The 11,144-nt window shown below is 40.6% G+C and overlaps 1 non-coding gene across 1 annotated transcript; it reads right to left on the bottom strand.

The window, feature by feature from the left end:
• Window positions 1–10,605: 10,605 nt before the first annotated feature.
• Window positions 10,606–10,711, bottom strand: LOC114085611 (U6 spliceosomal RNA). The gene has a single exon (XR_003581501.1). It is a non-coding gene; the product is annotated as a U6 spliceosomal RNA (small nuclear RNA).
• Window positions 10,712–11,144: the final 433 nt, after the last annotated feature.

Here is an 11,144-nt window from a genome sequence, read left to right as displayed (position 1 = left end):
ATCATTTGAATATATCTGTTTGTGAAAATCTTTTTTTTTTTTTTTTTTTTTAGTTGTAGTTGGACACAATACCTTTATTTTTATTTGTTTTTATTTTTATGTGGTGGTGAGGATCGAACCCAGTGCCTTGCACTTGCCAGGTGAGCGCTCTACCACTGAGCCACAACCTCAGCCCCACTGTTTGTGAAAATCTTGATCACAAGATTTCTGTGACTTACTGAAGTGAAAAAAAAAAATAGAAATTTATGAATTATGATTGCCTTTACTATATCACTCATCAATAGAACACACAGACAAGTGCAATAATAATTAAAATCATTTCTCTTGAATATTTTGCCAATATTTCATCATATGAAAAACATTGACTTTGTACATACTTCAGTTATATTGTTCTGAAGGTATATTTTTTCAAGGCAGGAGGATAGAATAGACTTTATTAAGCAACTTGATTCATAACTTATACCTATGCAGGCATATGGTGTGTGGGCCTCCATTTAAATTCTTGTGCTCCTTACTTGACTTAGCCTGGGAAACTCATAGTCTCTTGGGGTGAGGGGTGGATGGATGGAGCTCATCCTGGTTAATTTACTGCCTATGAATGCTTGTGGAAGGACAGGGATGAGAGCAAGAATAGACCTGTTCTCTGCTATTGTGACAAAAGAAATCAAATCTGCTGCCTGAGAATTTGACACTTTTGTATGTCTAAATCAGGGAGGTAAAAGTGTCCTTACTTTCCACAATATCCAAGGAGTTCTAATCTGGCAGGGGGGTCATTCAGCAGAAGTCCTAACAGGGAGAGGTTAATCAGAGTCGGGTGAGTGGTAAGTGGCAGTGTTGGGTCGCCCATCTGGCCTCCAATAGGACTGCAGATCAGCTATGAGGAATGAAGGCCAAGCCCAGCTCCTTGGAAAGTGGTAAAACTTAAGCATACTGTGAGCATCTGGATCCAGAGTTAGCAGCAGGAAAGATTTATTTTATTTCTTGTAGAAGATCCTGTGTCTCAAGGAAACACTGTGGCAAATCTAGACAAATATGTCGTGGGCATGCAAAGCAGGTGGCCAAGAAGGATGCCACTCAGGAGGTAGGTACGAGGGTTCCAGAGCTTGCCCAGGAAGTGGGGAAGAGCTGGAGCAGGACTAACAACAGTGGAGTTAAGCCCCGGCGCCACCTGTGGGTGAAAACATGTTCTTCATGAATTACCTGTCTTGGTCAGGACTGGTTCCAAAATTAAGGAGGTGGAGGTCAGGGGTGCACCTGGAAAAGTGAGGGCTATCCAACCTATGCCCTTGAAGGGGAGAGAGCAATTGTTGAGTGGAAAAGTTTTCCTGTACCCATCACATATGGCATTCAAATGACTCCCACAAAATATTAGTTTTGGGCAGAAACAAACTCCGGCTTGTGTTTTTAAAATACAAATATTTTTTAAATACTCAGGTTGTTGCATGACAGTACACTGTAGGGGTAGAAGCAGGGTGACCCATCAGAAGACCACAGTGAATAGTCTCCATTGTGACCAGTGCACAATGGTGTCTGGAACTTGAGAGGCAGTTGGGGGATTCTGGAAGAGTAAAGAGGAAAAAGATACAAAAAGGAGAAATGTGGAGAAATTACCAATATTCTTAGGAAGGGGGTCACAGAATAACAGCAGAGCACCAGGAAGGGCGGGTTCAGGCTTTTGTTGAAATAGGAAAAAAGGCAGAAAAGGTGGAGACAGAGGATATGTAAAATTCATCCAACACCTGCTTTGTGCCAGAACTGGTTAATTTACTGCATATGAATCTTTACGACAATCCCATGAGACAGGTATTATTATCATCCTCATCTCACAAAAAAAGAAACTCACCCACAGTGTGGGTATCTTGCCCAAGGGCCCATTGCTAGCGAGCAGCAGAGTTAAGATTTGAAGTTGAGCTGGGTATGGTGGCCCTCGCCTGTGATCCCAGAGACTTGGAAGGCTGAGGCAGAAGGATGGCAAGTTTGAGGCCAGCCTCAGCAATTTAGCAAGGTCCTAGGCAACTTAGTGAGAACTTGTTTCACAATAAAAAATAAAAAAGGACTGGGGAATGTGGCTCAGTGATTAAGCATCCCTAGTTTCAATGTCTGGTACCAAAAAAAAAAAAAATCAAATTTGGGTCATTTGAAAGCATTCTTTAGTGTCTGATCACTATATTAAACGACTCTACGTGAAAGGCAGATTTGGTGGTGGGACAATTGAAGAGAATAAATTATGCCTCCCAAGAAATTTGCTTTATAAAAAGCTTCTGTTATGGTTTTGATATGAGGTGTTCCCCACAAAGGCTCTTGTGTTAATACAGGAGGCGAAATGATTAATACTCAATGGATTCATTTGATGATTAATAATTTGAATTGATGACTGGGTGGTTACTGTAGGCAGATTGGGCACGGCTGTAGCGGGTCGGTCACTGAGGCGTGCCTGCCTCTAAGTTTTATATTTTATCCCAGCACCTCTCTGTCTTTTTCTCTGCCATGAGCAGGAGGCCTGTCTCAACTGGGGCCCAAAGCTATGAAGTTGGAGGACCATGGATGAGACCTCTGAAATCATAAGTTCAAAATAAACTTTGCCTCCTCTAAGTAGTTCTTGTCAGGTATTTTGGCCACAGTGACAGTTCCCAATAAAAAAAAAAAAAGGAAGGGCTGGGGATGTGGCTCAAGCGGTAGCGTGCTCGCCTGGCATGCGCGGGGCACTGGGTTCGATCCTCAGCACCACATACAAATACAATAGAGATGTGTCCACCGAAAACTGAAAAATAAATATTAAAAAATTATCTCTCTCTCTCTCTTAAAAAAAGGGAAATATCTTTTACATGATAATCTCAAGTATGATACTTCTCATTTAGCAGTGTTTGAAGAATCTGGAATGCATTCTGACAAACACAGTATAGGTGTTTTTTTTTTTTTTTTTTAATATTCTTTTAGTAGGGGTCAGTAGCAAGGGCCTGAAATCCCACTGACTCTAGAGACTGAGGCAGGAGGAAGGCAAGTTTAAGACCAGCCTGGGCAACTTAGCAAGACCCAGTCTCAAAAATGTAAATAAATAAAGATAAAAATACTGGGGTGTAGTTCAGTGGTAAAATGCCCCTGTGTTCCATCCCTGGTACAATAAATACACAAATTAATCAATATATTCAATATATGTATGTTTAGCTGATGAATATTAATTGTGTGTATTTATGGGGTACAGTGCAGTGTTTTGATCTGTGTTTACATTGTAGAAAGTCATTAACATAGTCACCTTACCAGCTTATTTTTTTTTTTTTAACTGTAGGCAGATTGGGCATGGTGGTGAGAAAGTTAAAAATCTATTATTTTAGCAATTTTGTCCTGACCACTAGGGGGAAGAGTAGAATGTCAAAAGACTTAGCTGTCTTCCACAGTTCTCAATGGCCGATAAGAAGTGTTCGTTCCTTCCCTAACATGAGCAGAATATAAAAGTTCTTTTTTTTTTTTTGCAAAAGATTATTTTCAGATAAAATTCACTTACCATCCATAAACATTTCTCTCCAGTTTCTTTTGAAAAATAACTGTATCATGCAGAGGAAAAGAAAGTAGGCACAAAAAATCATATATTGTGCCATGTCATTTATATGAAGTGTTCATAAAAGGCAAAGCTATAAAGATAGGAATCTAAAAGCAGATTAGAAGTTGTCGGGGACGGGGCTCCAGGGAGCTGAGGTTAGGAGTTGATGTGCTTGAGGGAATCTCACTGAGTGATGGGAATGTTCTGGAACTGATTTATGGTGATGGTTGCACATGTAAAATAAATGTACAAAAGATCACTGAATTATAGACTTAAAATATTGAATTATATGGTATACAAAATAAACATCAACAAAGTTGTTGTAAAAAAGAAATGTCAACAACTAAAAATATATTTTAAAAAAGAAATATAACATTTAATAAATCAAGCCCACAAAACCCATCAATTCAAAACAATAGTTTTTGGACTTTTTTGTTTGTTTTGTGGTGCTGGGCATCCAACCTAGGGCCTTGCACATGCTAGGCAAAAGCCCTACCACTGAACTATATATCATCCCTCAAAAAGATTGAAAATATGTTTATTTATACATAGAAATACCTAGAAAAATATTTCTAGTACTGATTAATTCTCAGAAGTGCTATCGTGAGGGGAAACTGGGAACTTTTTTGGGGGATACTGGGGATTGAATCCAGAGGTGCTTAACCACTGAGCACCTTTTTTTATTTTGAAACAGTGTCTCACTAAATTGCTTAGGCCTTGCTAAGTTGCTGAGGCTGATCTTGAACTTGCCATCCTCCTGTCTCAGCCTCCCAAGTCACTGGGATCACAGGCGTGCACCACAGCAACCAGCTAAACTGGGAACAGTTTTATGCTGTATGTCTTTCTGAATGATTCTTAGTAATAAATTTTAAAAAATTTAAATTTAATTAAAAAGTTTATATATAATATATGTGTGTGTGTGTGTGTGTATATATATATTGGTTTTAGGTGGATTCAATATCTATATTTTATTTTTATGTGGTGCTGAGGACTGAACCCAGTGCCTCATGCATGCTAGGCGAGCACTCTACCACTACGCCACAACTCCAGCCCTCTAATTAAAAACTTTTTAAAGATAGGAAGCTAAAATGTATCCTAAGCTCTAAGTATACAACGGTGCTATAAGCATCATGACCTGTGGGTACTGTGAGATAAAATAAATTTTTTTGTCTTTGTCACTTTCTTTATTTTCCATTGAAAAAATATCTGCAGATGTTCAAGTTCCTTATGTAGTGTAGGATTTGCATATAACCTACAGGGCTCCTCCTAAATACTTTAAATCACTTCTACTTACATCTACTATCTAATACAATGTAAATGCTGCATAAATAGTTGTTATATCGTATGGCCTAGGGAACAATGACGAGAAAAAGAAGTCTGTGCCTGTTCTGTACTGATACAAATGTTTTCCTCAATATTTTCTCGCAGGAGCTTGAGTTTGCAGACTTGGAACCCGTGTATACAGAGGCCACCTGTACTACGTGATGCTTTGAAGGAAACGCCTGCGTGACATGAGTGAGAAGAACTGTACTGGGAGGGCCACTGCTAAGAGTGACACTGGAGCACAGTGCCTGGAAGAAACACTGAGCCCCAGCCGCAGAGTCTTGCATCAGTAGCCCCAGACACGGAAAGCAGGACACCAGGGCTGACAGAAATCAATCTTAGAATATCAGCCCCTGGAACACTAGGAATTTGGTCTCGTTGGGTGTCTGCATGCCTGGCCTGTGGCAGGCACTCAGTTAATACTTGAGAAATGATAAATGTATGGCCTGTGTCTCTGTCTGGGTTTCAGCACCACACAGCTCTCCTGCAAGAAGGCAGAACTCCCCAGGGGCCACAGGGAAGGACAGGCAAAGTTTAAGCAGTGATCAACAAGATAAGCGTGATTAATCCATAAGTGGAAAAACTTTTCACTAGCTTGTTCTGGACGTCAAGAGGGTGAGAGTGAGGGGGAGGGAGAGGGGGAGTGGGAGGGGGAGGGGGAGGATGTCTATCATTCCATGACCAGTTGTGATCCAACAGACTCTCTGCTCCCGGTGTGCCCACCTGGAGTCATGACTCTGGTCCCAAAGGGTGACTGTTCAGCAAATAGATGGAGTGCTCTGGACAGAGCCCATGCCCAGTTTCTATGTGGTATCAAAATACAGTTGTAATCTTGCTTAAAGTTGGAGGATTTTGGTTTGTTTGCTTGCTGCTTGTTTTTTGGATGTGGGAGAATGTCAGGAAATATTCTTTAAAATAATGATTTAAGCCAGGTACGTTTGCACACACCTGTAATCCTAGTGGCTTGGGAGACTGAGGCAGGAGGATCATGAGTTAAAAAGTCAGCCTCAGCAACAGCAAGGCACTAAGCAACTCAGTGAGACTCTGTCTCTAAATAAAATACAAAATAGGGCTGCAGATGTGGCTCAGTGGTCGAGTCCCTTGGAGTTCAATCCCCAGTACTCCCCCAAATAATAATAATAATAATAATAATAATAATAATAATAATAATAATAATTTTAAAAATTACCACTTAAATAGGCCATATCTAGGATTTGATAGGTTGTAGATATATTATCCTTACTGAAAAATGAAAATTCAAGTTTAAAAAGTAAAATAAAATGCCTTTCTCCCTCTCTCTCTGAACCAAGAAAATGCCCCATAATGTCATAATTATCATTTTATTGCCTAAAAGGGAATTTGTGTGTGTGTGTGTGTGTGTGTGTGTGTTTGAAAAGGAATACAGTGCAATCCAGATAGGTTCGTTGAGACTAAGATTAGTCAAAAAAATCATGGCATAAGAGGGACTAGGGCTGTAGCTCAGTAGCAGAGCGCTTGCCTAGCATGTGAGGCACTGGGTTCGATCCTTAGTATCACATAAAAATTAATAAAGGCATTCTGCTCATTAATAATAATAATATCAACAACAACAATAATGGCATAAGAGTAGGTTCCAGGTGCTGGTGTTCTGATTCTGATTATATAATATCCATATTTTAAAAAAAATCTAGTCCTAGGTCATGTGGCTGGGTGAGGGGTCCTCGGGAGTTAAGAACTGCATGTGGCCTGACAGTGTGGATCTCAGGGAGCCCCTGGGCAGAGGTGTGAGTGTGTCCCTGCCCTGTCAAGGTTCCAGAGTCGAGTGCAGCGAGGGGCTGCTGTGGGTACTGCACTCGACTTGGGGAGCACTGCCAAGGCACTGGTGAAGGACATGTCCTGAGCAGTTCAGGAGTTGATGACAGTTGGAAGGACAGTTCTTTCACAGGACGACATGAGCAAGACATGGGGAATGAACTTGGCAAAGTTTCAAGGGGACATCTAGAAGCTTCTTCAGGCAAAGAGAAAAAATGTTGAAATGAGTATCAGTGCTTCTGTCAAAACCATTCAGTAGAAAATTGAGCATGTTCTGAAAATCCAGCATGAGCAAAGGGAGGAGCTTTATGAAGAATAATGTCAGCAGTTTGCGACTATGATTCAGATGTGGAACCTAGATGTGAAGAAAGTCAAGGAACAGGAGGAAAACTATCTAGTGTATTTCAACAACAATGAAAGGCTTTCCAACAATCTCAACTTGTTCAGAACCAGAAAATGAAAGTCTTTAGAAAGTTATGTGAGCAATTATTGGAGATCTGCTGGACCTAGAGGAGAATCATGGAAAAGTTCTTGCTGGTGAACAAAGTGAATTTAGGAAATAGATGGCCATCTTGCAAACAAAACTTATGATGGAATCTCGGCAGGAGGAGAAGGCCAGTGCTCAAAAATCTCTGCTATCCCTGTTATTCTGGTGATGCAATACAGTCATAAAATTATCTGCATGAGCCCAACATGTCATAGAAGTTTTGGTTGGAAGGGCTGGGGATATAGCTCAGTTGGTAGATTGCTTGCTTCACATGCACAAGGCCCTGGGTTCAATGCCCAGCACCACAGAGGGGGGGAAAAAAGGCTTAAAGTCTATAAAGAAGTTCTGGTTGGAATGATTACATCCTCTGTGTTCCCCGGTTTGTTAAGGCCTGGATCCCCTCTGTGTTAAGACCTAAGTGAAACCTGAAGAGCTGTGTGGGTGCTGTTGAAAAGCCAGTTAGGAAGCTTCCAGGCCTTTGGTAGTAGTGCTGGCTTTTGCTCCCCGACACTGCCGATTAACTCTGAGCAATAAAGATGATTTCATGTTTAAAAAAAAAATCTAGTTCATGTGAAAATATGGAAATGAGTTAGATATCAGAAGGCAGCAGTAACTGTAATAAGACCAGAAAGGCATGGTCTGTCCAAACAGGTCCCTCCTCCATGATCAGTATGGTTGTATCCAAGGTGTTAGAACTCTGCACAGCACCTACACTCAATCAACATGAATTGCCTGGTAACCTGTGGTATGTGCCCTAATTAAACTAGTGGACTAATTCAGGAATTAGTTTCAGGAATCCCCCCCACAGCCCCCAAACACCTTAGACTCTGAATGCTCACCTTGACTCCTCCTTTATCTAGAAATTTGATGACCTAAGCAAGCCCCACTTCCTCATTGAGGTCACAGTACTCAGCCATCAAAGCTCAGATGAGTCTTTCCCTTCACCTGGAAGCCCTCTGTGACCACAGTTCATGTCCCCACTCATGCAAACTCCAATAGCACCTTTCACATTTCTGCATAATTAATACATTACCTGGTTTGTCTCCAACTAGAATGTAGGCTTCTCAGTTTAATCATGTAATTACCACAATAGACAGTTCAACAAGTGTTCACTAAATAAATATTATTTGGAGCCAGGCATGGTGATGCACATCTGTAATGCCAGCAACTTGGAAGGCTGAGCCAGTAGGATCATGAGTTCAAGTGACTTAGTAAGAATCTGTCTCAAAGTAAAAAATAAAGAGGATTGGGGATGTGTGGCTCAGTGGTAAATCACCCCGGGCTCAAGTCCCAGTATAAATAAATAAATAAATAAATATTATTTGGAGTCTTGAAAAGTAGAGAATTGATTCAACCAAATAAAAGAAAGTGCTTCGAAAACTCCATTAATTGTAAACCTTGATGCCACAAAATTTGCCAGTGGTCACTAAAACTAAGAGGCACCCTTCAGCTTGCTTTCTTTTTTCCAGAAAGACACTTCAAATTCACTAGGGTCCTCTTTTTATGCTATAAAAAAAAATAAATAAAGATTGTCACCTTTATTTCCATTTTCAGTTGTGTGGCAGGGAATAGGATTAACAGGAAATTGTAACCAGATGCTGAGTGTATTAAAGAATCCGGACACTCTCATACCTTCTGGAATCAGGATGGGACATTCTTAATTTTTTTTTTTTTTTGTCCTGGGGATAGAACTCAGGGACACTTAACCACTGAGCCACATCCCCAGTCCTTTTTTGTATTTTATTTATTTTTACTGAATCACTCAGGGCCTCACTAAACTGCTGAGGCTGGCTTTGAGCTCACGATCCTCCTGCCTCAGTCTCCCGAGTTGCTGGGATTACAGGCATGCACCACCATGCCCAGCCCTAATTCTTTCTTGACCATGAAAATGGAGAATCTAGTCTCCAATCTGCAAAACCTATGACTAAGGAGAAAAAAAAAAATTGTTCTTAAATTTGACAGAGAAATACACATGCAGGGCAGCATGGCCATCAGGCTTTCTCTCCTTCCTTCCTTCCTTCCTTCCTTCCTTCTGTGCGTGGTGCCGGGGATTGAACCCAGGGCCTTGCACGTGCTAGGCCAATGCTCTGTAACTGAGCTATACCTCCATCCCCTCTATCAGTCTTTGAGCAAATTACAGAGCCAGAAACAAATTCTGGAAGGAAATTAAAGGAAAATACATGGTCCTATAACCCAGGCCACCTCAAAATGGAGCTGGAACTCTCTACCATCCCTAATTGCATGGCAAGCAAGTCAACAGCTATTTACTTTGTAGCCTGATCTTTTTAAATAAGTGATGAAGAGGGCAAGCATATGTTTTTCTCGGGATGTTTTAGCTAGGGCCTTATGCAGGTATTACTATTCCTAAAGTCAGGGAGATCCTTCTTTATCCCCATTCCATATTTTACATTTCTGAAAGTAAAACAGGAAATTACTTTGAGAAAATGCCTGGAAGATAATGGAATATTTTCAAACTGTTCAGAGGAATGGAATTTTTTTTTAATTAAAGTTTGCCAATGGGGAAAAAAGCAAATAATGTCTGATTCTGAAAAACCCAAAAAAGAAAAAGCAGCTATTATATGGCGTCCATACCATCCTCTCTAGACACCTCTGTGGCTCCTACATGGGAACACACCTGGAGCCTCTCTGAATTTCTGTGTCCCAGCAGCCCACAGGACAGGAGGGACAACCAGTTGCTTCCTCCGTCTGTTTTCTGACCACGCAGGAAACAGGGCTTTTGCTGTCACTGCGGCTCTGCCCCCAGGGACTGCGGAGCTGGCTTGACCTTCTCTGGATGTGAAGGATGCAACAGGGAACCAGAAATGGCTTCCTGAAAACACCATTTGTTTCTATCTTCTGAGTCTCCCACAGAAGTTCTTTCTCTGGGACTCAGGGAGAGACAGAAAAGATTCTCTGTGTGACTTTTACCAAGTCCTAAAATTTTGAAATATAGTAATGTGGGACTCATTCTCATCTTGAACAAATTATCATTACTGTATTTATTTTCCATTTAAAGAAACCTAATTAATCAACTAATTCATTAATTAGTACTAGGGATTGAACCCATGGGCACTTAACCACTGAGCCATATCCCTATCCCTTTTTATTTTGTATTTTGAGATAGGTCTCACTAAGTTTCTTAGAGCCTCAAGAAAGTGCTGAGGCTGGTCTGCAACTTGACATCCTCCTGCCTCAGCCTCCTGAGCTACTGAGATTACAGTCGTGCACCACCACGCCTGGCAATATTCATATTCTTTTAAAATCAAAATTGCAACTAAAGTCACCATAGTGAGTGGTTAAGTTTTGAGTGGAAGGTTGAAAGTACTAGAAGATTATATATTTAATAAAAATACTCAAGCATCTGTAATTATTGCTACCTTTTTCCTCTTAGTTTTATCTTTCCCTCTATCTGTTTTTATACAGCGTGAGTATGATTTATTGTATTTTTTTTCAAGATATGTAATTTAAAAATATGGAATGCTTCACGAATTTGCATGTCATCCTTGTGCAGGGGCCATGCTAATTTCTCTGTATCGTTCCAATTTTAGTATATGTGCTGCCGAAGTGAGCACAATTTATTGTATTATTGCCAATACTGTTTGAAGGCAATATGGGTAAACTCTGAATAAATAACAAATATAAACCTATATTTCTTTAGTCATCATTACCTAATTTTAAGTGCTTCTGTGTCCTGGCCCTTTTCTGTATGCTTTTGAGGAAGGTTAATAAGACATTTTGGGTTCTTTTTTTTGGGGGGTGGGTACCAGGAATTGAACTCAGGGGCATTTGACTTGAGCCACAACCCCAGCCCTATTTTGTATTTTATTTAAAAACAGGGTCTCACTGAGTTGCTTAATGCCTTGTTTTTGCTGAAGCTGGCTTTGAACTTGTGATTCTCCTGTCTCAGCCTCCTGAGCTACTGGGATTACAGACATGGGCCACCGAACCCAGCACATTTTAGGTTTTTACATAACCCAGAGATTTAGATATGGAGCAGTATTCTAT

Source organism: Marmota flaviventris, chromosome 7 (genome assembly GCF_047511675.1).
Source record: "Marmota flaviventris isolate mMarFla1 chromosome 7, mMarFla1.hap1, whole genome shotgun sequence".
In the NCBI taxonomy this organism is placed as follows: Eukaryota; Metazoa; Chordata; class Mammalia; order Rodentia; family Sciuridae; genus Marmota; species Marmota flaviventris.
This window is presented reverse-complemented; position numbering and strand designations above follow the sequence as displayed.